Source organism: Pogona vitticeps, chromosome 2 (assembly GCF_051106095.1).
Source record: "Pogona vitticeps strain Pit_001003342236 chromosome 2, PviZW2.1, whole genome shotgun sequence".
Classification (NCBI taxonomy): domain Eukaryota; kingdom Metazoa; phylum Chordata; class Lepidosauria; order Squamata; family Agamidae; genus Pogona; species Pogona vitticeps.
Window position 1 is genome coordinate 217,178,915 of NC_135784.1, and position 25,800 is coordinate 217,204,714.

Genomic DNA, 25,800 nt, shown 5'->3' on the forward strand with positions numbered 1-25,800 from the left:
TAAAGAGAGGCCATTGGTGACTGTATTTCACCCCTGAGCAGAGATTAAAATCTGGGGCTCCGATAGCCAAAGGCATACTTATAGTCACCGTAACCCTTTCTAGAATTGACACATGTGGGTTTTCACCCCTTGAGTCTGTGTAGTTGACAAGCTACATGATGGACGGGAATTCAAGGGATGCAGCTTTTGAATTGCAGTGATGAATTATTTGCCTTCTGAGCACTTGGGGAGAGGGTCTGTGCTTTTAATAGGAAGATAGAAGTCCAACAGATGCAGCACGGTCAAAGGGAAGGCCACATCTGTTGAATGCTCTGCCTCCAGATATCCAGTATAGAGACTTTGTCTTGGAGAGGGGCAATACCTGCTTTTCTCCTTCATTAGTATCTGAAAATTGTTTGTTGGAATATTTTTTAAAAAAACAAACAAACCTGAAAACATTTTGTGTATCTATTTTGCTCTGGTTCATGCTCCATCTCTCTGGTACTTTGCCTCCCCAAACAACTGAAACTCTCCCTGGAATTCTGTACCATAATGATGAAGTTCTAGAACACATTGGTTATGAATACAGTAACTCCTTCACTACCCACTATCTGTTATTAAGAAAATGACATCAACACTTGTTGATTCTTAATTCTAAAATCAAGCATTACTGAATTATAACCATGACTGCTGTCTCATAGTCACAGTAGTTAGGGACATAGAAAATTTCAGAGTACTGTATCTCAGACATCATAGCATTCCGCTTACCACAACAATTAGTATAATGGTTAGGAAACTTTGACCCTCCAGATTTGTGGGATGATGACTCACCTGTTCCTTGTCATTGGCCATATTTGCCTTGGCTGAAGCTCAGAACATCTTTGGGCTGGAGGTCCCCAAACTCTTCCTAAGAAAGCTGTAGATAAAGGAGACTCTGAAGCAAAAGAAATAAAGTTAGAAACATTTTTTCTTTCTTTTCTTTTTCCTTTTTGAGTCACCTTCTGTTTTTCTGAAATCACCAGCAGCCTGATCTGCACTCACAAACATGTTTTAAATTCTTTGAATAATTTCTGTGTGAAAGAAAGAAATACATTAATATGTGGATCTTTTCATATCAAGTGTTTAGAAAAGTCAGAAGGACATACAGATCCATCTTTTGGGGGTCAGTTGGCAACTCTTGGCCAAACCCAGCAAAATTGCTTGGGGAAAAAATGAATTACAGTTTTAAGACCTCAAAATGTTGATAGTCCCTATTAAAATAGCAATTCTGTAAAACTCATATTCTCCTATTGCTCCTAAATTAGCCTAATTAGCCTACTAAATTAGTAGTCCTCAATGAGTCAGAATTAAGCTCAGCTGGTCAAGAGTTATGAACCAGAAAGAAGTTACTTCTGGTCTTCTGCAAGCCTGTTGCTGTGTCACAGATGACTGTCCCAGACAGGTAGGTAGGTTAATAAAGGTACTGTGGTCTAATAAATTGGGTAGAGTTATCTCTAAAGCTTCACCAGACATTATACTGATATTCTATCCCTCATTGCACCTGCTTACCTTACTGGTGGTGACATTCACAGTAAAGCATTGACTTGGAGAAAAAGAAAGAAAGAAAGAAAGAAAGAAAGAAAGAAAGAAAGAAAGAAAGAAAGAAAGAAAGAACTCCAAATGTAGAAGTAAACTATCAACAATGATGACAATTTAGCATTTTTGCTTCCTTAAGAGAGCATGCCTTCTCCCAGGCTATATTTTCACATTAACCTTACACAGGAACACAGTTCTTCCTAGTAAATGTATTTCAGATTATAGCACTAATGTTCAAAACAAAAGCAAAGATAGCTCTGCTGGTCTATTTGAATTAAAGCTTGAAAAGTTGATTTTCTAAAAGAAATCCAGCCCTCTTTCTCATTACAGTGTTTGGAAACTATAATGAGAAAGAGGGCTGGAGTCTATTTTTGTTACTTATCATAGTGATGAAAAAGTAAGTCACTGAATTACATCTTTCTGGTTTTAGAAGGATTTTTTTTTCCTGGGGAAAAATGCCTGAATATTTACTTTTTTATATGAAAAAAAATTCTAAAATGATTCTTAAAAGACCTTAAAATTCCTTTAGAAGTAACTTTTCAAAGTAATCAGAAACTGTATTACAATAATAAAGTCATTTTGATCCTAACTTGTTAAATTACTTTTGAAATGTCATTTCATTACATCATAAGTAACAAATATGATTTATGACACAGTGGTCAGAAACCACTTGAATATTTAGTAATTAATTGTGTGCCGTTAAGTCAATTCCAACTTCTGGCAAACCTTTCAAGGGTTTTTGATGTAGTGACTCCTCTTCCTCATTCTCTTCTTCTGGGAGCTTCCTGGGACAGTGCAGCTTGCCCAAGGTGACACAGGCTGACTCTTCTCCCTGGAAGCTCAGCGGAGAATTGGACCAACCTTTGACTCTGCTGCCAGATACCTAACCCACTGAGTTATAATTAGGCTGGCATAACTGCAGTAGCCTATCATAGAGAGGTGAACAATCGCCAGAGAACACATCCATGACTGAATTCATAGCTGCATGGTTCAGTGTACCCAGCTAAGATTTCAGTGGGGGACTCATTGATTTGTGGCTGTCAAGTGTTCTGAGTTACACCTTTGCACACTGTTGGCCTAAATAGTGGGATTCTGGCAAAATCACATGAAACACAATTATACCTTTTGTAAGACTAGCTAAAACTCCACAAGGATGTGCAAGGTTTTGAGTCCTCCAAAGTGTTTCATTAGAGTAGGTGGCAGTCTGAAAACTGGGAGGGGTGAGAAAACCGTAGAAGGTGAACATTTGGCCAGATGTTGCAGCCGTGAGTTCTACAGTAAAATTCTGTCCCAAAGTAGGCATTGCAAAGTCACTGGCAGGTGTGCAGGCATTACACCTTGTGCTGCATTCTTGGATGATGAGAAAAAAATTATGGACCCCCCCCCCCCCAGCTCTGCAAAGAGAGGTCTGGCTGCAGTGGAACAATCTGCCTCTTGTCTTTGAAAAACAGACAAACAAACAAACAGAACCAACCACTGTCTTTGGCATAGCACAGAAGTTTTAAACTTAAAAGTAATTGGTTGTTGTGGGTTTTTCGGGCTGTTTGGCCGTGTTCTGAAGGTTGTTCTTCCTAACGTTTCGCCAGTCTCTGTGACCGGTATCTTCAGAGGACAGTAATTGTTATTCTTCTGTGAAATATGCATTTGATTATAGGAAATGGAATACAAAATATGCTTCTATTTGTAAAAAATGAGATACTCTATGAGATAACTTTCTTTTAGCCTTTTAAATAGAAAATTCCAGCAACTGTTCTTTGTCTCTCCTTTGTAAGACCCATTTCTTTGAACTTCAGAAGTTCCTGTAGTTTGTTGTTAAAAAACCTAATAATGCAGTTAATTGTCACCCACCCCAATTCTATCCATAAGGTATGTTTTGCCAAGGCAAACTGAGCTTTAAATTTTTGATTGCCATGAGCCTTGCTGAAAGGAATACTTGTTCCTGGAAAAAGAACCTATTATAAAAATAAGTTCTAATAAACACATCATCTAGTTGTCTTAGGTAACATGATGAAGGTGTAACACCTCATCTCATTGCCTTAGGTCATAGGTTCTCAGCTTGTGGGTTGTGACCCCCCCCAAGCAGGTCACAAAGTGTTTTCTGGGGGGGGGTTACCAGCTTAAACAAAGCAGCAGTTTCTGTCTGTATGCCAATGCAAAAGCTAATGGATCACTCATTGCTTTGCTTTCTCAGCAAGGGTGAAAGGCAGTGAATTGGGTTCCTGGAGAGAAAGGGAGCCAGGGTGGGGGTGAGGATGGGGTTTGTAGTGTTTTTTTAAGTCCCTTCCTGACTCTTTTTTCCCTTTTCTCCAGAGAAGAGTGGGATTGCTCCTCACCTAAGGGTTACCGCTCCCTTCTGGGATCTGGGGATTCCCTCCCTACTTGTTCCTAAGGGCACTGTTGGAGAGTCCATCCCAGCTGGACTGGAGGGGAGACTAGGAAAAGCTGGGGGGAAGAGTGGGAGCCAAATTGCAAGCCTAGCCAAGCGGAAGGGGAGGACACCCCCCCCCATGAGGCAGTAGATAGTTGGTGGCAATGTTATCTGCTGTCAAATTGCTGCCACTTTTGTGGGCCTGATGAATTACTGTAATGTTGCTTCCCCCCTCCCCCCCCAAAAAAGCCTCAGTGCTATGGTCAAAACCCTGCTGCCGTCTTGTAAAATAAACCATGGCTTCTTTACTAAGTCAATCCATCTCAAGTTCTGTCTCACTCTTTTCCTAGCATCATTGTCTTTTCCGGTGAAATTTGTCTTCTCATGATAATTTACTACATTTTTAAAAAAAATTACATAATTTTAATTCAAATATGGTGGTGGGGAGTCACAGGTTACTTGGCTGTTATAAAAGGGGGTCACAACTCAAAAACATTTTGGAAACACTGCCTTGGGTGATACGAAATCTGACTCAAGACAGATAGGAAAATAGAGGTATTGTGGTGTAGTGCTGAGAACTAGGAGATCTGCATTACAGTCTACACCAAGCCATGATATTCACTATGCGACCTTGGGTCAGTCCTTCTCTCTCAGGCTAATCTGCCTCACAAGACTGTTGTGATGATAAAGTGGGGAGGAGGAGCACCATGCCCACCTCCCAGAACACAGAGGAGGAAAGGTGAGAGACATAAATACAAAGTGCAGCCCCTTGAGACTGGAAGAGTGTGACTGACCGCATATGTAAGGTAGAGTTTAAAAAAACCCGTGGCCTTTCAGATATGACTTGACTCCAGTTCTAATCAGGCCCAGTAATTATAGTATGTTATGATGGAAGCCGTTGTGCAGTGAAACCCACAGGTGTTCATGCTATAAACTGTACATGCTGTAAAATGTACAAAAGAACATACAAGAGGTCTTCCTACCTAAAGGAGCTTGTGTGTGTGTGTTTAGTCGTTTAGTCGTGTCCGACTCTTCGTGACCCCATGGACCAGAGCACGCCAGGCCCTCCTGTCTTCTACTGCCTCCCGGAGTTGTGTCAGGTTCATGTTGGTTGCTTCGCAGACACTGTCCAGCCATCTCATCCTCGGTCGTCCCCTTCTCCTCTTGCCATCACACTTTCCCAACATCAGGGTCTTTTCCAGGGAGTCTTTTCTTCTCATTAGATGGCCAAAGTACTGGAGCCTCAGCTTCAGGATCTGTCCTTCCAGTGAGCACTCAGGGTTGATTTCCTTTAGAACTGATAGGTTTGTTCTCCTTGCAGTCCAGGGGATTCTCAAGAGCCTCCTCCAGCACCACAATTCAAAGGCATCAATTCTTCGGCGGTCTGCTTTCTTTATGGTCCAGCTCTCACTTCCATACATCACGACAGGAAAAACCATAGCTTTGACTATTCGGACTTTTGTTGGCAAGGTGATGTCTCTGCTTTTCAAGATGCTGTCCAGATTTGTCATCACTTTCCTCCCAAGAAGAAGGCGCCTTTTAATTTCAGGGCTGCTGTCTCCATCTGCAGTGATCATGGAGCCCAGGAAGATAAAATTTGACACTGCCTCCATATCTTCCCCTTCTATTTCCCAGGAGGTGATGGGACCAGTGGCCATGATCTTAGTTTTTTTGATGTTGAGTTTCAGACCATTTTTTGCACTCTCCTCTTTCACTCTCATTACAAGGTTCTTTAATTCCTCCTCACTTTCTGCCATCAGAGTGGTATCATCTGCATATCGGAGGTTGTTGATATTTCTTCCGGCAATCTTAATTCCGGCTTGGGTTTCTTCCAGTCCAGCCTTCCGCATGATGTATTCTGCATATAAGTTAAATAAGCTGGGGGACAATATACAGCCTTACCGTACTCCTTTCCCAATTTTGAACCACTCAGTTGTTCCATGACCAGTTCTAACCGTTGCTTCCTGTCCCACATATAGGTTTCTCAGGAGACAGATAAAGTGGTCAGGCACTCCCATTTCTTTAAGAACTTGCCATAGTTTGCTGTGGTCCACACAGTCAAAGGCTTTCGCATAGTCAATGAAGCAGAAGTAGATATTTTTCTGGAACTCTCTGGCTTTCTCCATAATCCAGCGCAAGTTAGCAATTTGGTCTCGAGTTCCTCTGCCTCTTCGGAATCCAGCTTGTACTTCTGGGAGTTCTCGGTCCACATACTGCTGAAGCCTACCTTGTAGGATTTTGAGCATAACCTTGCTAGCGTGCGAAATGAGTGCAATTGTACGATAGTTGGAGCATTCTTTGGCACTGCCTTTCTTTGGGATTGGGATGTAGACTGATCTTTTCCAATCCTCTGGCCACTGTTGAGTTTTCCAAACTTGCTGGCATATTGAATGTAGCACCTTAACAGCATCATCTTTCAAGATTTTAAATAGTTCAACTGGAATGCCATCACCTCCACTGGCTTTGTTGTTAGCCAGGCTTTCTAAGGCCCACTTGACTTCGCTCTCCAGGATGTCTGGCTCAAGGTCAGCAACTACATTGTCTGGGTTGTCCGGGATATCCACATCTTTCTGATATAATTCCTCTGTGTATTCTTGCCACCTCTTCTTGACGTCTTCTGCTTCTGTTAGGTCCCTCCCATTTTTGTCTTTTATCATGTTCATCTTTGCGCAAAATGTTCCTCTAATATTTATTTATTCAATTTATATGCCGCCCAGAGACCTCTGGGTAGTTTGGGCGGCATATAAATTGAATAAATAAATAAATAAATAAATAAATAAATAAATAAATAATATGTCCAATTTTCCTGAACAGATCTCTGGTCTTTCCTTTTCTGTTATCTTCCTCTATTTCTTTGCATTGTTCATTTAAGAAGGCCCTCTTGTCTCTCCTTGCTATTCTTTGGAAGTCTGAATTCAAGTTTCTGTAACTTTCCCTATCTCCCTTGCATTTTGCTTCCCTTCTCCTCTCTGCTATTTCTAAGGCCTCGTTGGACAGCCACTTTGCTTTCTTGCATTTCCTTTTCTTTGGGATGGTTTTCGTTGCTGCCTCCTGGACAATGTTACGAGCCTCTATCCAAAGTTCTTCAGGCACTCTGTCCACCAAATCTAGTTCCTTAAATCTGTTCTTTACTTCCACTGTGTATTCATAAGGGATTTGGTTTAGATTATACCTGAGTGGCCCAGTGGTTTTTCCTAATCTCTTCAGTCTAAGCTTGAATTTTGCTATGAGAAGCTGATGATCAGAACCGCAGTCAGCTCCAGGTCTTGTTTTTGCTGACTGTATAGAGCTTCTCCATCTTTGGCTGCAGAGAATATAATCAATCTGATTTCGATATTGCCCATCTGGTGATTTCCATGTATAGAGTCGCCTCTTGTGTTGTTGGAAAAGAGTGTTTGTGATGACCAGCTTATTCTCTTGACAAAACTCTATTAGCCTTTGTCCTGCTTCGTTCTGAACTCCAAGGCCAAACTTCCCTGTTGTTCCTTTTATCTCTTGGCTCCCTACTTTAGCATTCCAGTCCCCTAGAATGAGAAGAACATCTTTCTTTGGTGTCAGTTCTAGAAGATGTTGTAAATCTTCATAGAATTGTTCAATTTCAGTCTCCTCAGCAATGCTGGTTGGTGCATAAACTTGGATTATTGTGATGTTAAATGGTCTGCCTTGGGTTCGTATTGACATCATTCTATCATTTTTGAGATTGTATCCCATTACAGCTTTTCCCACTCTTTTGTTGACTATGAGGGCTACTCCATTCCTTCTACGGGATTCTTGTCCACAATAGTAGATATGATAATCATCTGAGCTGAATTCGCCCATTCCTGTCCATTTTAGTTCACTGATGCCCAGGATGTCGATGTTTATTCTTGCCATCTCCTGTTTGACCACCTCCAGCTTCCCAAGGTTCATAGATCTTACATTCCAGGTTCCTATGCAGTATTTTTCTTTGCAGCATTGGATTTTCCTTTCACTTCCAGGCACGTCCACAGCTGAGCGTCCTTTCGGCTTTGGCCCAACCACTTCATTAGCTCTGGAGCTACTTGTACTTGTCCTCCGCTCTTCCTCAGTAGCATGTTGGACGCCTTCCGACCTGAGGGGCCCATCTTCCAGCGTCATATCTTTTAGCCTTTTGTTTCTGATCATGGGGCGTTCTTGGCAAAGATACTGGAGTGGCTTGCCATTTCCTACTCCAGGTGGATTGCGTTTAGTCAGAACTCTCCACTATGTCCTGTCCGTCTTGGGTGTCCCTGCACGGCATAGCCCATAGTTTCTCTGAGTTACTCAAGCCCCTTCGCCACGACAAGGCAGCAATCCATGAAGAAGTAAAGGAGCTTAGGAAACAAAAATAGATAATAAATTCACTTCAAATTAAAATGGTGAACTGATCCTACCCTGTGCTTTTAACAACAGCTTTCAAGGAGTGACATTTGCACACCTAAGCGATCCCATCATTGGAGGCTTGTCTACACTAGTCATTGATCAGCAGAAAATGTTGATAATGAACAGCCAGGGCCAGTCCTAGAGAGAGGCAGCTGGCACGGGCAGCAGATTTAGGGTAGTGTAAAAGGGCAGCAATTAGTTATTTACTTTGTATTTTTTTTTAACAAGAGAAGGGGGACAGTCCTCTGAGTGCTGAAATAACCTGGATGGCTTTGGGTATTAAGCACCATGATTTAAGGGGGCAGAGAAGGATGTCACCAAAATTATGTTGGGTCAGTCCTCCAAATAGGGAATGTATTCTTTATTAAACCTAAGACTGGCAGTGATTATTTTTCTCAGACATTTAAGACTTCCTGTCCCATCCCAATGTTCCAAAAGCTGTCCCAGGACCCAAAGTGGTTCCAGGAACCTTGGAGGAAGAGGAGAGGAAACTGTTGATGAACAAAATATGGCTGAGGCTGTTGACACCATCAGACTGAATTAAATCTCAAATAAAACCTCTATGTTACTAATAAATAAGCAATTGATGAAGAGATGAGGTTGCCAACTCTTTTTCGATTTGTACCCTTATGTCTTTTGAAATTTTGATGGACAGAAGTGCAACTGGCACAGATGATTGTCATTGCTGCAATGAGAGTGGATGGGACAGGGTAAGGTAACTTAAGAGTGCTGCTTTTCAAGACGTGAACATAAATAGATTAAATCCAGTTCTTCGTTCCAGCCAGAGTAGACCCATTGACTCAATTAGAACCTGCTAAATCAACACTTATGGGTGTTTCATTGATCCAGTGGTCCACTCTATTCAGGATGACAATCTGTGTGAATGTCTACTATTGTCCTACTACGGTGTTTCACAGCTGGTGTGCTTTGCTGACCTTCCCCCCCTCCCCGCCCAAGGGTATGTCACAATTTAAGAGGAAATATGGGCAGGCAGAAAAAAACATATTTAACATTAAAATATAGAATTTTATTTGAACAATATGGAAGTAAGCAATTACACATGTTGCTTTCTTAGTACTCAAAAAACAATACTTGCTATGATGTGCACTTGATATCATTTCTTTATCATTTTTTATAAATCCCCGAGTTGCGCTGTAATTATTGTTAAAAACATTAAGGTCAAAATAATTTTTCCCAAACTTACAGAGTCTTTTGTTTGCTTTCACTTCTGCAGGTTGGTATATCAAATTAGATTATTGGCAGGAACTTTTATGTTTATCAGAAGGGGACGTGAGATAACATTGATGGAGAAAAATAGTCCCAGTGTTTACAATCTGACAGTATTGAACTGTTGAGGAAGGCTTTGAGGAAATAATTGGTTGAAAAGTTTAGGGAAAGTTAAAAACTAGAGGTATGCAGATTTGGGGAGGGAGTATTGACTACAACTCCCACAATTTCTCACACAGCATAGTTGCCTGGAGAATTCAGAGTGCTGTAGTCCAAAACAGAAATGTGTACACAGCTATTAAAGCATTTGAGAAACATTGTTTTGGTCCAGCATTTTACATAGGGTAAGCAGATGCAACAGGAAATTAGGTTCCTTCATTTTTTATAGTTGTGTACAGGAAGTTGTTTCAATGGATGTAATACATCATGGAAAATATATCTACTGAAATTCCCCCTGGATATTGTCCTCCCCCCACCCCCACTGATGTCTCCAGGTGTCCAGCTGGTATCCAGCTGAAGAAGACTTTTCTCTCCCTTCTTCTCCCATAAAAGATTGGATGAGGGAAGCTGATCATGGGGATGGAGTAAATTGCAGTGTGGAGAGAAGAGAGGTCCTTAAGAACTGGAGGTTTCTGTCCAAACTTCCATAATCAGGTGGTAAAGCAGGGGTATCATTTGCAAATCTGATTTCATAATCACAAAAATCTTTCAGAATCGTATCTCTGGAGCACTGATTAATTGCATTGCCTACTGACACTCTATCTGTAAAATATAGTTTGGCCTTGATGAAGCTAGTAAGCACTGCTTGAAAATGTTGCTCTTCGAGACTGCAACCTCCCAGAAACCCCAGCCAGTGGCACCTGAGGGATTCTGGATACTGTAGTTCAAAATGAACCTTTCCAAGTACTGCAAATAAGTAAGTTGGTAATAACTAGCCGCCTAGAGTAGTCGCAACAACCAGATAGCCGCCTTAAGTGATCACAACGACCAGATAGGCAAGGTATAAATAAATAAAAACAAACAAACAAACAAACAAACAAATAAATAAATAAATAAATAAATAAGTAGGAAACAGCTTTCCTGTTCATGCTGGACATCTGTACATGTTCTTGACAAGAAGGCTCACAAACTCAAAACTGTGTGTTATTTTGACAAAGGATGAGGGGAAGGGAAGAAAGAAGAGGAGGGGTGGATGGATCCTCTTTGTGATCTGTTACATGACTACCCTGGTAATTTTCAGGATATCCTGATCTAACCCTTAGCAGTAAAAATGACTTCTTCTGTAAAAGTGCCCAAAATGGTATAGGTTTTCTTTGTAAATTGCTCTTATTTTTTAGGTGCCAAATAAAAATGGACCTACGAAACTGCTATATTTGTAGTGCAAGGGAAATAATGTCTTAAGGCTGATATTTGGCACTTTAACTGTAATTTATTACAATTGCTATTGTGAGACAAAAAGATTTGAGATTTGCTTAATGTGTCAGTTAACTGGAGTGGGTGGGGGAAAACTGCAACATAATGCAAAATGAGCAGTTGTCCCTTGGTGACTGTCCTTGCAGGAAGAGAGATTCCGGTACTCTGGAGAGCTGCTCACTTGCCATGGAATAAAACCAGGCCTGGCCAGTTCCTGTAGCTTTCACCACAGCGTGATCTGCAGAACTTATTAGTTTCCAAGTAATGCTTACATTTGTTTTTGAAGATAAAGATATTGGTAAGGCAGGGGATGGTGAGCCAAGACTGATCTCACCACAAACCTGTGTTATCTTCTCAATGACTTACAGGAGAGATTGTTTAGAAGGTAAGGCATATATTACTTCCTTCCTGGTGTAGTAAATCAGCCCTGCCCTGTTTAAGGACCTTCCTGTTCATTCTTCCGTGTCCTGGACAGCAGCCCCACAGTCCTGATCCCATTACCTGTGTCAATATTTGGGGGGGGGGGAGAGATCAGCTCATGTGAGGGATCTGAGATAGGGCCATTTGACTTGTAAATACCTTTCATATAAGCTGTGGAGGCTTTGGTTTCAAGTGAGGCATTGGAATAGGGTGAGGAGGTGTCTAACATGCCTATCGCTTGCATCTCAAATCTGCTGCCCACACCATTATGGAAAAAGAGGAAACATGTCTGCCTATTCTTTTTTTTCCCCCTCTCTTTTTACCAAGATAATAGATGTTGGGGTGTAACTATTTGCAATTTAACTTACGAAAATGAGTTAAGGAGGAAGTGTTGAACATTCCTCCTTCATCCCTGTCTCTCTGATCGAATCCAACATCCATGATACTACTTTTCCTTTACAAATCAGCAGATCAAATGGGGTTTGGCATTTAGAAAAAAACAGTTGCAATCTGACAAGTTAACCAATTGAAGTTTCCCTCCCACCAAGTAATGAATGTTTGGAAGTATTTTTTTTAAAAAAATGCAGTCTCCATCCTCTCTGCCACTTGGCTCAGATTCTAAAACAAAAAAAATTCTGCCGACATTGTGCATTTCACAGAACGATGCATCCCCCACTCCTGATTTTTCCCTGCCTGACTATAGGTACACAGACTGGGGCTCATCTTACCCTGTGGCCTTTTGAGAATACTGCAACCAAATCCTTGTCTGGGCCAGTATTTCAGCGTTACTGAATCTGTCGAAGGGGAGGTACTCCAGGAAAGCGAAAGGGCAGTAGCTCAGGGGTGAGGCTACACAGGGCCATTAGAACCATTTCTAACAGAGCAATTTCCGGACCAGAGAACACAAAAAAGCTGTGTCGTGAGACAGCTATTATAAATGTTGGTTATGACAGCAATGCACTGACAAGAAAAGAGGACCCAGGTTGAGACGGACCCTAAGGTCCTGAAGTGATCTTCTGACCTAACCACTATGAATTTATACAAGAATGTGGTTATTCATATGCACACCCAGTCCTCGTGGTCTTCAAATTATTATAGCCAATTTAAAAAGAAGATGAAGAAAAGAGAAATTGAACATGCGTGGCCTGGGCAATATGCATGCTACATCACTGCAGTTCCCTCCTTTGCACTGCAGCTAAGCCTAAAGGGAAGGCTGCTACAAGAGAATACATTCCCCAGTGACCTTGCTCAGAGATCTGCCTCAGCTGCTGGAGTGTTCAGGAGGGGTTCTGGACATCAAGAGTGTATGTGTGAAGCAGACAGTCTTCTCTCTGTTAGCTCCATCTTCCATTTATAAGGCACAGTATTGGCACTTTCCATTCCCACTTCTAACTCCAGTGTGTCTTTTTTTAATTTTAATATTTTTAACCCCACACATTATCAGATTTTATATGACACATTCATGAGGTTGCCATCCTGTCACGTGACTACCTCTGGGGTATTTGCACTGTCCTGTCCTGCCATTGCCTTGAAAGACACAAAAATCCCAAATTCAGGTAGCTCTTTTCCATTGGGCAAAAAGTAGTATAAAACTCTTAACACTGTGCCTTTAATTTAACATGGAGTTAATCCATGCCTGAGATTTCTTTTGATTTTTTGAGGGAAGGGGAAGGTCCAAGATGGTTTTCATCCTCTTTTTAAAGCTAATTTTAGCAGCAAAGCAGACATTATAGATAGCCTGAATTTAGAGCTGAAAGTTTTGCTAGTATTGGAGATCTGTGTTTGAGGCAGTCTTTTCGGTTCAAGCAATATCCAACCTCAAAGGAATCTCGTGCTAATTTGCAAACTCTGAGAAGTGAGAGAAATTCTTGCCATGATATTCATCTCACTTAAGGGTTTTTCTGATGAGGAAATATACACAGCAACATTTTTCACCCTTACCTTAGTGCTTCAGGATGGAGATGTCTGCACATAGCAATTGACAGCATAAGAACCTGTGGATGATAATGCTATGGAGTTGATGGTTGCTGCAGGATGGGATGAATTTAAAAAGGGGCAGCAAATGTCCAGAAGTTGGCATATGGGTGTGTATAGCAAAGTGCCTACCATGACAGGAAAAACAAGAGCCACTGGGTGTCTAACTCTCACTGTGCAGGCAAGAAATCTTGCAGGGGCTCAAGAATCCTCATCTGAACTGGCTCCTCTGAGGAGCCATGAGTCAAAACCAAAAACAAAACCACATCTTCTAGCTGTCCATGGAACAACTACTGCTTTGGAGTGCTAGAACAATATTTTGCAGTATTCTCTTTTGTCTGGGACCAAAGGCCATGGAAATTTAAGAAGTTGCATTAGAAAGAATCAGACAGACCCTTGTAGTCCATCTAGCCCTGCATTGTCAACACTGAGTTGGTGGCAGCTTTCCAGAATTCCAAGCAGGATTTTTCCCTAGCCCCACCTGGAGATCCCAGATTTCTTATGTGCTGTCTCCCACACAAGAAATAACCAGGTCTGACCATACTTAGCTTCTAAAATTAAATGAAGGTGGATGTGTCCACGGTGATGGTATTATGTATGTCATTTTGCAGACATTCTAATGCATAGTCCAGGAATGTATTATTATTATTATTTATTTAATTTATATCCCGCCTATCTAGTCGCGGTGGACTACTCTAGGCGGCCAACAACAGAGATAAAATACGGCAGATAGGGTGACCAAAGGAAAATGAGGGCATCGTTCCCATACCCTTTATAGCTCTCTGGAAAAGAAGGCTTTTTATCAAGTGAAACTTTTTCACCGTCACCCTGACCTGGCATGTTATAAGGTGGTGACATGATTTTTGCAAAAAACAAAAACAAAAAAACAACCACAAACCCACACACACAAAAAATCACCAAACACAACAGAGATAGCCATGTGGTCATTTAAGCAATCCAAATGTAGAAGAGGTGTTACCTTTATTAGACCACTAAAAATCAAACATTCAACACAAGCTTGTGTGAATAAGATCTACTTCCTTAGGCATAGGGTAAAAAATGAATGAAAGCCCCCAAAAGGTCATGGCAGAGACCTGCCAGGCAAATTGCTTGTTACTTAAGGAAGCTGAGAGCTGGTTTCAATCAGTTTAGGGGTGGCTGTTTTTAAATGCCTCACCCCATGTGCTATTTGGTTGGAATTTTCCACTCAGCCTTGAGGATAGAATGGGGGTCCCTGAATGAACCTCCTTCTCCCCCATTCATTTTACCTGTTTGGAAATCAAATTTCCTTATTGGTGGGTATTTGTGTGTGTGTAACTCTTAAATATAAGGCTACCTTGTTACCTTGCATCTGAGGAAGTGGGCTGCAATCCAAAAAAAAATTGAGCCAAAGAAAACATGTTAGTCATTGAGATATTTTATTGTGTTTGTTGACTTGTGCATTTTCTACTAGCCTATGGGAGAGGTCAAGCAGTAAAGCCAGGTCTTTATACTTATGAAGAAGAGGCTGCTGGTGGGAATGATAGGCTTGTTTGAGGAGTGGGGAAAGGAGGAGAAATCTATTTTAGCCTGCCATTGGTTATCAAATCAAAGATTTCCTTCTAAAAATATGCTCTGATAGAACTTCCTGGTGGGTGCATTCTAAGAATGCAACATGGTCTTTAATGGAGTAAAGGCAAGCCATGTCGTCAGTGTTAATCATGCTGTTTAGACACATGTGCCATTTTATACCTTGGCGATAAATATCCATAGATTGCTTGATCTCCCTGCCCAGCCACCCAGGATCCCCCTGCTTCTTTCTTTCTTTTCAATTTTTGTTTGTTTCTACACAAGCAGGCAATTAGATTTTGCATTAAACTGCACAAGCATTGATGAGGTTTTCCACGCTAGACTGCATTGTCTTGCTCGGTGGATGTGAGGTATGAAACAGATGGCCAAGAGAGCCCAGTGAAAAGCAGAAACCTGCTGTGCCCTTTCTAATGTGACCTTAATGTTAAGTAGATGGCAGCTAAGTGCTTTTTAAATAGGTATCTTAAAACATAAGCATAGCATTCTGATTTATTTTAATTTTCTTTTTGTAAAAATCACTGCATGCTCTTAAAAAAAATTCTCTCCAAGTTATCTCATATAGGATTGTCAACACTTATTTACACATCATAACATCACTCCTGCACAGTTCTTCCTCAAGACTCTCAGGCACTTGGGGCTTCTTTTCTAAATCTGTCCATGAAGTCAGGGGGATGTCCTACCCCAAAATTCAGGAGCATGTCCACCCACTCTAGTCAACATATTCCCATGTTTATTCAACCGTCTGCTCCAAGTCAGCGCTAACAATCTGTGAACCTTCCATCTCCAGCATATCCCCTGAGAGATTTGTCTCCTTACCTGGAGACCTGGAAAAATCATAGCTGTTTCATGAGCACTCAGCCACTGAGACTTAGCAATCATATGGGCCACCATACCTTTTCCTTTTATAAAACTGAAAATTTGAAAATTTAGAGCTTAGAAAAGTTACTTTGGGGAACTCCCATAATCCCATAGCCACCAGCATGGCCTAGAGTCTAGAAAAGTAAAATATCCATGTTCTGGAAAACCAAGGTTTATTTACTTTGGGGTAAACACTAATGCAGCCTGAAAGTGTTGAACATAGCAGTTGCCATCCCATCTGGGAGGGATTCTGGGAAGGATTCTGGGAGCTAAAATCCAAAAGAATGCTCTGAGGGGGGGGGGGGAAGGACACTGACTTGAGCTGTGCACAGATCATTCTTTTTATTAAGTTGAGAACAAATGTAAGATGCCCATGCCATCTGAGATGCTCCTATTTGAAATAGGCTCTCTTCTGAGCAAACATGCTTCCAATTGGCAGCAGCCCACAGATTAGTTTTCTGCACCCCCAACTCAATCTGGAGATTTAACTTGAGACCCTCTTAGATGCAAAATTCTATTACTTGTGATCTAAGAAAGGGTGTGGGTGTTTCCCCCACCACCACCATTTTGATGTGATGCTTCTCTCCTCATCATAATGGGCTGCCCTTGCTAATACTGAACTTTGCTATGCTTTTGTTACATTAAAGGAGTCTTCCTTGCAACCTCACATGCTGTTTATGGTTTGGATGACTGGTAGGGACTGTTCTGGTCTGGGGAAATTCTCTGTCTAATCCTAACCAATCATTTCTTCCTTAGATTTCAAAGAGAGTCCTTCCTCTCTGCTGAGTGTTTCTTTCCCTCTCTTTAGTCTTTTGGTGACAGTTGTTTGCTTGCTGTTGATCTGTTTGGTTGCAGTAAAGAAAGCAGCATACACAAGCCTGTAATTTCAAGTAACTGTAACTAAAGAAATGTTTTTTTAAAAAATTCTTTCCCCTTCAAATGTCCCAGAGTGAATTACTGTATTGAGACTTTAAGTGCCAGTTAAAGAAAAAGGATTAGACTCTGGGGAACTTGTAGTTATTCCCCTTTGTGGATGACTGTAGTTTACTGAGTAGCAAAAGAAATTTTACCAGACGTTCAAAATTCTGCGACAAAAATATCTTTCCCAGTAGCAGCATGTTCTCCCTCTGTGTGTGCTTATGTATATTTTTAAGAAAAATCCTTCCAAATGGTATGTAGTTTTTATTAAAAAGATAAAGAAGCACATATAGTCCTCTTGAACTCATTCTGCTCGTGATATTCAATAGCAGTCAAATGAGAATGATCTTCCCCAATTTTTTTTAAAGGCTTGCCCGATCCAGCTGTATATTTTATATGCTAATCTAAATTCTATTTTTGTTCCCCTTGGGGGGTTTTAAGTGATTATAATTGTTGCTCTTCAAAAGCTAAACAGATGATGATTGCTGCTTCAGGAATATACCAAAAAGAAACTGGCTTTCATTAAACCTGCTCATCCCCTTCATAATTATCCCTATTTTATCACGCAAAGAAGCAAGGGGGAAAATGGCAAGCATAGTTCACTGAAGGCAGTTTGGTTATTGAAACACAGCTTTTATTGAGCTAACAGGAGGTGTTAAAGGGGTTTTTTGATGCCGTTCAGGAGGCAGAACTCTAGTCTATAGCCTAGTTACCTTCCCACTGGAGAGGAAACAACCTTGAGTCAGCAAGGAATGTAGGCTGTCAAGGAATATTGTAGGACAGAGGCACTTTCAGCATCTTGAAGAAGGAAGGGAGGAAAGAAGGAATGTTTAACCTACTCTAGCAGTTCTATATGTGATAAGAGACTGACATCTGTTCCGCAACTTTTGTCCCTGCCTGTTTGCTCTGCTGAAAGTTATATTATGATAAGCAGCTGATTGTGGCAGTTGGAAGAGAAAAAAGAACAGAGACGGCTGCTGAAGCTGATCCTTAGAGTCAAGAAAGCTTTAGATAGAATGATAGAATGTGTAAGGTAAGCAGATAAACCCCTCTTCCTTTCTCTTGATTTCTCTCTATAATTTGATTTATCCCAATAATTTAATGTGTCATCATATAACATACATGTGTGCAAGAAGGGGGCACTATTAAAGCTTCATTTCTAGAACATAGAGCTCACCCCCAAATATGTTGGCACCCAAGGCAATGCAGTCACTGCCTCCCCTCCCCCACCCAAGGGTCAAGGTGCAGGGCACTCAAGACCAGCCAAACTATTTTGGCATCTGAGGCAGAAAATCTAAAATGTGTCTCTACCTTTCCTTGGCAGTAAAGATGCAGCAATAATGAATTTAATAAGTAGTAATTTCCTGCCCTTTCATGACACCTCAAGTCAGGTGCCCGAGGCAACCATCTTAATCTCCTTTCCTAGTTTTCTCTTTACAGCCAATCACCTCTCAAACTCTGGTGCCCTGAACAACAGTGTGGTACCCAGAAATAAAGCTTGCCTTCTGACATGGAGGGAATTTGTGGTGGTAAGGAACTCCAAATTCTGCAGCTGAGTGTGTAAGACAGCTAAGCAGTGACTCTGGAAAGAGTCACTCTTTTATTTTATTTTAAGCAAGTGGTTCCCACATGTGGGTCTCCAAATATTGTTTGAATTGAGCCACTTTTACCAGTGGCCAGAGATTCTGAGAGATGGAGCCCAACAACATCTGGAACCAACATTTGAAAACTCCTGGATCTGGGTAACTCACTATGGAGAAGGGTAGCCAGGCTCCTATTTTCATACTAGTTGTACTGCACATAATGTTTTGGCAACTGCTTTTTGTTTTTATGGCAAGGCTGGGGAAAACAACACTGGCCAAAATACCCTCTTCTGTACATCGGCTAAGATGACAGTAGTCCTGTGGCTACTTACTTTAAAGTCATAGTACCAGCTCCAGATTGGAGCTGGGTGTCAGCTGGCAAGCCTCTTTCTATGCTGAAAGAGGAAGCTACCCATTGCCCTTTGGAATTTCCAACAAAGCTTCATATCCCACAGCATTGTGCAAACTAGAAAATGGTGGCTCAAAGCCCAAGCCATCTAATGCAAAGGATCCAGGACAAGCAGTAGCTGTACAGTGCTGGTAGGTGTGGATGGCAGATCAAAATCCCATGGGATACAATGGGATGCAGGGCATCTAGGTCAGCAGCACTCCACTCCCTAAGATTTCAGAACCAAGTTGTGAGACAGGCGGGGTGAGTCCTTGTAATGGCAGAGCAGCAGATCAGGCAAGGGGAGAGAGGGAGGGCAGGAAAACAGATACCTTCACATCAGGAGAATAAGTCCTGGAGCTAGCTGAACATGGCTGTTCAAATCTTTGGGTCTGAGCCCCAAGTCTTTGGTACCAAGTTTCCCCTCCCTCCAAAAAAGGGAAGGGTGGGTAGGTTCTGAGTTGTGAGTCAAATCCAAGTCACTGGAAAAAAAATTCAAGTCAAGTCTAAGTCGAGTCACTGGTACGACTTAAGTTCAACTTGACAGTGAGTCCTGTGACTTGAGTCTCCATCCCTGACATACACACATACAAAATCAGGGTACCTCCCTGATTCAGCAGTGTTCGCTTGAGAGGTCTCTCTTTATCTAGAAAAGCCCAGCAACTGCCCATGACTTTAGCTGGTACTCTGAGGCCTGACAATCTTAACGGTATTTCTTTCAGAGTTAATATCCATAGCGGTGGTTGCTAAACTTTTCAGTATCCCACTCCCCTCCCTTTTCATGTTTGGAGAAGTGAACTTGTCCATGAAAGCTCACATTTAAAAAAATAGAGCAGTTAGTCTTTAAGGTGCCACAACATTTTTGTCGTCTTCTTTTTTTTCCCTTTGTTTTTGCCTTTCTTTTTCTTATTTCATTAGCTCCACTTCTTCTTAATCCCCATCCAACCTCTTTTTAGCAAAATAAAACAGAAATCCAATTTGTAATTAGAAATTAAGAATAAAACCCAAGAATGTACTAAAGCATTTTTTAAAAATCTTTTCCTTCTCTCAGAAAGAAAATAAAAATGTAGCATATTAAGAAATAGCAAAAACAAACATAGGCAATGCACAGGATGACTTTGCATTGCACAGGCATTACTTCATTTGGTTCTTCTTCATGCCCCTCTCCCAGGGAGGGTGAAGCCTAGTTTGGGAAGCAGTCATGTACAGAAATTTCCAAGGAGGCAGCAGTGCTAATTTCTTGCAGCAAACACAACAGTCTTGGAGCACCTTTAGGTCTACGTATATTTGATATGAAGGATCATATCTCCCCATATGAGCCTTCTCAGCTCTTAAGATCCTCAGAGGAGGCCCTCCTTTTGATTCCATTGCCATCTCAGGTACGATTGATGGGGAAATGGGGCAGGGCCTTTTCTGTGGCAGCTCCCAAATTATGGGATGCTCTCCCTTAAGAGATTAAATTGGTCTCCTCCCTTTTATCTTTCTGCCGACAACTGAAGATCCACCTTTACAAGGAGGCTTTTCACTTTTCACTTTAATTTTAAATTTAGCATTATTATGATAGCTCGGCGGCAATGTTGGGAGTTCGATTCCCCATGATGATTCACTGATGGGCTGGACTCGATGATCCATTGGGTCCCTTCCACCTCTGCAATTCTACAGTTATAATATCATTATAATATAATTTGTATTTAATGTGTGATTTATTGTGTTTTAATTTTATCTGTTTTAACCTTGTGAGCTGCCTTGAGTTCTCTTCTGGGGAGAAAGATGGTTTATAAATTAGAAAGAAAGAAAGAAAGAAAGAAAGAAAGAAAGAAAGAAAGAAAGAGAGAGAGAGAGAGAGAGAGAGAGACAGAGAGAGAGAGAGAGAGAGAGAGAGAGAGAGAGAGAGAGAGAGAGAGTGAGTGAGTGAGTGAGTGAGTGAGTGAGTGAGTGAATAAATAAATAAATAAATAAATAAATAAATAAATAAATAAATAAATAAATAAAAACTTTAACAGACATATACTAACCAACCCTTGGAATGTTTTGGACCAGTGTTAATAATACAATTGTCATTATTCTGCATTTGTTTTCATTTTATCCCCTCCCCTCCTCTGCAAGTGTAACTAGTGTGCATATAAGCCTGTGTCTTGAATACTGTATTCTTTCTGTGCATCTGAAGAAGTGGGCTGTGTCTAGGAAATCCATGCCAAAAACAAAACATTTTTTTAAAAAAACCCCAACCATTTAGACTTTGAGGTGCCAAAAGACAGTTATGATTTATAGGATTGCAGCAAAGCAAAACTCCTCTGCCTTTCTTATTTGTTCCCCTATAAAGACCAACAATCTGTGATGAATGCTGCTGATGGAGGTGGGGAGGCCTGGCCCTTTCAGGAGTATTCAAAAGTGACCACACTAAATGTTAAGCTTTTATCTGAAAAACTGAGGCTGCAACCCTAGATGCCATTCTTCCCAAGTTCTCTGGATATTTGGGTCTACAAATCACATCAGCCCCAACCAGCAAAGCCAGTGGCTGAGGATGATGGAGTCTGGACTGTCAGTCTCCTGCTCCATGTGGAGATCCTCATCCAAGCCTGCAGGTGGTATTCAGGCCAACTGCTCAGCACAAATACTGTAGTGGTTGAACGTAGGTGGCTGGCTCTACAGCCCTCTTCGGTTTGTTGCCCCAGTTGCAGTCTCCTCACCATACAATTTCTGGCTGTGCTCATATTTATGGCAATTAAAATGAATATTGATACAAGATCTCTCACATTGTTCTAATTAAATCAGATATATTTTGGCAGGGCCCCAGATGCCTTCTGGAAAGCGAGGCCTGTCCAACTCTTTCTTCCACTTTTTCAGTAAAGACCATTTCCGTCTCCACTTTACAGTCCATGAGGTATTTGCTCTTTGTGCTGTCTTCCCCAGCTGGAGGAAGCCCTACTGTACATTCTAGATAAGTTACACCACTGGGCACTGCTATTTATCTTACACCTTTCTCCTTCAGGCTGGCTAATGCTGCATTACCTTTTCATAAGCCCAAGATTGCCTGTCAAGGAGATCTGTAAAAGCAAGGCTGTCAGCGGATTCCCCACCCCCCCAAAGACAAGCTGTATTAGTTGTGTGACAAGGCAGGTTTCCTATTTTGTAAAGGAAGGATTTATTCTTAGACTGTGCTCCCCTGCATGGCAATAGCTACACACTAGGTCTACGGTGCTGTGTTGGGTGGAGAGGGGGGAAGGAAAGCATGAATTTTACAAAATGACATAATCTGTCAGTAATTTAGACCAAGGGCACACAGCTTAGATAGGCCAAAAGGGGCAGTTTTCCTCCTTTACCCCCTTGGTTTTTTCAATGACATTATGTCTGTGAACACACACACCCCGTGTCTGTCTGTCTGTCTCTCTTCTTGTGTATGTGTGTGGACCACTCCCAACTTCTATGCACGGAACAACTCTTCAGCCATCTAACATGTACACCCCATACTGTGGAGACATGTGGGTCACCCTTTCAATTCATGTGTCAAAACTATGATCCACTGCTTGGAAACGCCATTTTTATGCTACTGAGGAAACATGTTTTATTGACCCATACTGCACCATTGCACCTTTTTTGATGTGCTGTTTAATTTTTTTAAGGTAAAGGTAAAGGTTCCCCTTCACAAATGTCCAGTCATGTCTGACTCTAGGGGGTGGTGCTCATCCCCATTTCCAAGCCGTAGAGCCAGTGTTTGTCCCTAGACAGTTTCTGTGGTCACATATTTTTATTTTTAGTGAAGTTCAAATATTGTTATATGCTTACCTTCATTTTAATTACTCCCTCTTTTTTTGTTTTTTGGTATATGTGGTTTCTCCTTAAATCATTATGTAAATGACCTTGGGTTCCCTGCACTGGGGAAAAAGTCAGGATAGAAATGGAATAAATGTATAAATAAATAAACTTCCAGATCTCCCAGTGTCAGTTGGAGGCTTTTCCAGAGTCATTAGCTAGCTGTGTACCATGGAAGGCTATGCCCATTAGCATAACAGGATTCAGAGAGTTACAACACTGCTCTTTTGTCAAGCCCATCTTTCATTACAAATGTAAACAGAAAGTAAAGAACCCTCCCTACCTCTTAACATTCCTTGTCTCTTAAGAAAAACTGAATGAAGAGGATCCCTTTAGAGCAGGAATAGGGAATCTCTGGCCCTTCAAATGTTGGTGATGAACTACCACTCCCAGCATGATTCACTATGGGCATGGTCTGATGGAAATGGACCAGTACCTAGAAATGCACAGATTTGTAATAAATTACAATGGTTTGAAAGTTTGTACACTTCCCAAAGGAGAAAGTAAATATTTGTAAATAAATAAATGGATAGACTCTGGCAAAGGTGTTCAAAGCCATCTAAACCAAAGTAAGTCAACATAGATACACAGTGTGGTACAGTGGTTAGAGTAACGAACCAGGACCCAGGAAGCCTGTGTTCCAATCCCTGCTCAGCCATGGAAACTCACTAAACTTGTAAAACAACTCCTTAAGTATTTCACTCACCTTGAAAGGCCTCTTAGGATATCTTTAAGTTGGCTCTGACTCAACGGCACATAACAACAAGACAGCATAGCAATGCTGTGCAATAATGGCTGAAATCCTGTTGCTTAGTGTAGTAAGTCACAACTAGAGTAGGCACATTGAATCAAAAGAAGTTACAAAGGAGATGACTCACCAAACCCTCACTGGTTCAATGGCCTTAGTTATATATGCCAGCTCCTGTTATTTTAATGCATCTCATTTCTAAAACTAGGAAGTGTTTTAAGATTAATCCAGCAGGAATCTCTGGCCAACTCCCTATTAGTGAAAGGATGTTCTGTGAATTGTAGTTGAAGAAATTAACTTTTCTGAGTTCTGTTACTTCACATGACTTTTATTGTTTTGATTTTATCTATTGCTGTTTACATTTCTGTGCTCGGTAGCTCTTTTATCTTGTTTGCTGTAATTCTTTAAGAGTGGCAAGTGATGTGGGCCATGGGAAATTGGCTAGTACGGTAGATTCCAAGATTCTTGGAAGACAGTACAAACAAAGTAGATCCCACAGGTCTAAAATCTTCTCACTCATGATCTAGCCAGCAATGTCAGAAGCACAGGGTAGAGTAGAAGAGAAGTAGAGTTAGGCCTTTTGTACAAAGGTCCAAGGTCTTTGAGTATTTATGCATATGATGCTGATGTCTGTCTGTTTCTCTTTTTCTCTAAAAACATACACACAGAGAGAGAAAAGCAGATAATGTCTGTGAATACAAATAGACCAAGGGGCCAGAAGGTTCTTTTGGCAGCCTGACCAACTAGATGATTTCCAGTCAGTTTAGCCATTTTTTATTGCTGTTAGAAATGCTGATGTATCCATGTTGTATTATTTGGAAGTGAAGTTTTGTTTTCTGGAGGCCCAAATTTAAAAACCTCTATTAAATGTTTTATTGGTGCTTCTTGTTAGGAAGCTCTCCATCCATACTCAGATGCACAGTTGTTTGTCTATAAAGATATCCAATAACAGCAAGGATCTCAGTCAAGTCAGGATTTCCACCTCATGGCTGGATCTTATTCAACTACCCTCTGGGTTGCTTGTCACCACTTCCTAGTTAAGAGTGAGTTGTGTCAAAGAATCAAGAATTCTCTCTCAGGTGTTATTACAAAAATAGCAGCTGGTAATTCTCCTTCGATATTTTAATGAAATGAGAGTTGTCTGCTTTTAAATATTGCATTGTGCCTATTGATCATCCCTTTGACTTTTTATTTAGGGAAGAAGTATAGCAATAACATGATTTCTAAAACAATTATTATAGCTGCCTAGAGTGAATGAGTCACCCAGATAGGCGGGGTATAAATCAAATAAATAATAATAATAATTGTTATCTTGGCTTTTCCCTGCTGAACTCAAAGTAGCTTTCCCCCCTCACCACTCTTCTCAAAACAAACAAGACTGTCAGGCTGAGAAAAAGGAAATGATTGACACAAGAAGCTCCATCTTCCAAGTTCTGCTACATCACCCTAACCATTACACTGTTGCATCTCTCTTCATAGATGTATATTGTTGTATTGTTTTACCTCCTGCATATTAAATTGTTGTATAATACCTCAGGTCTTTTTTTTAACGGTAAGGAGTTCTCTTAACTGGTCATGTTTAGCCTTGAGAGAAGATTGAGTGGGGATATATGATAGCACTTTTAAAATACTTGAAAGGTAATCATACAGAGGAGGGGCAGGATCTGTTTTTCAGTCCTCTCAGAGTGCAGGACACGTAATAATGGGCACAAGTTTCAGGAAGCCAGAGTTAGGCTGAGTATCAGGAAAAAGTTCTTAAGTGTTAAAGTAGTATGACAATGGAACCAATTACCTTGGGAGATGGTGAGCGCTCCAACACTGGAGGCATTAAAGAGAAAATTGGACAACTATTTGATCAAATCTGCTTTGATTAGGATTCCTGCATTGAGCAAGGGGTTGGACTTGATGGTCTCATAGGCCCCTTCCAACTCCATTATTCTATAATTCAATTATTCTATGAGACATCTAAAAAAAAATCAGTAATAGTAACACCCAAATAATGGGGATAATATCCTTTCCTTATGGATCAATTGTTATTGAATTTAGTGGTCCTGTTGTGATTTCATATGAGGAAATTATGTTTGGAAACTGAAAATTTGAAACAGGGCACTGGAATTGTTTCTTAGAATGGGCAGAGTGCACAACATAAGTAATCTTGAAGAAAAATGAGGCTTTATTGATTGTAATGTTTTGACAGATTTTTCATCCCCTGCCCCTTACTGCCACTTAGATTATGGATGTGGATGTAAGTTTTCCACGCAAGAGAACTGACTGATTTTTTAATAGCTGGAGGAATGATCCTTAGGACTAAGTTAGCTTTAACACAAAAACAGAAGACACAAAACAAATACAGTGGTGCCTCGCAAGACGATTGCCACGTGGGACGGAAAACCCGCAAGACGATTGGTTTTGGCGATCGCTATGGTGCTTCACAAGATAGTTTCTTTTATGGCCATGCTTCGCAGGACTTTTTTTTTTTTTTTTTTTTTTTGAGACCAATGCCTCGCAAGACGAATAAATTTTATTTGTCTTGCGAGGTTCCCATAGGGAACCTCACAAGACGATTTTTTCGCAAGACAGCGATTCT

General features: G+C 41.0%; 1 protein-coding gene across 3 annotated transcripts in view; it reads left to right on the plus strand.

Moving 5' to 3' along the window:
• ELAVL2 (ELAV like RNA binding protein 2) overlaps nucleotides 1-25,800 on the plus strand; it is a 258,364-nt gene that overhangs the window by 1,943 nt on the left and 230,621 nt on the right. The window lies entirely within an intron of this gene.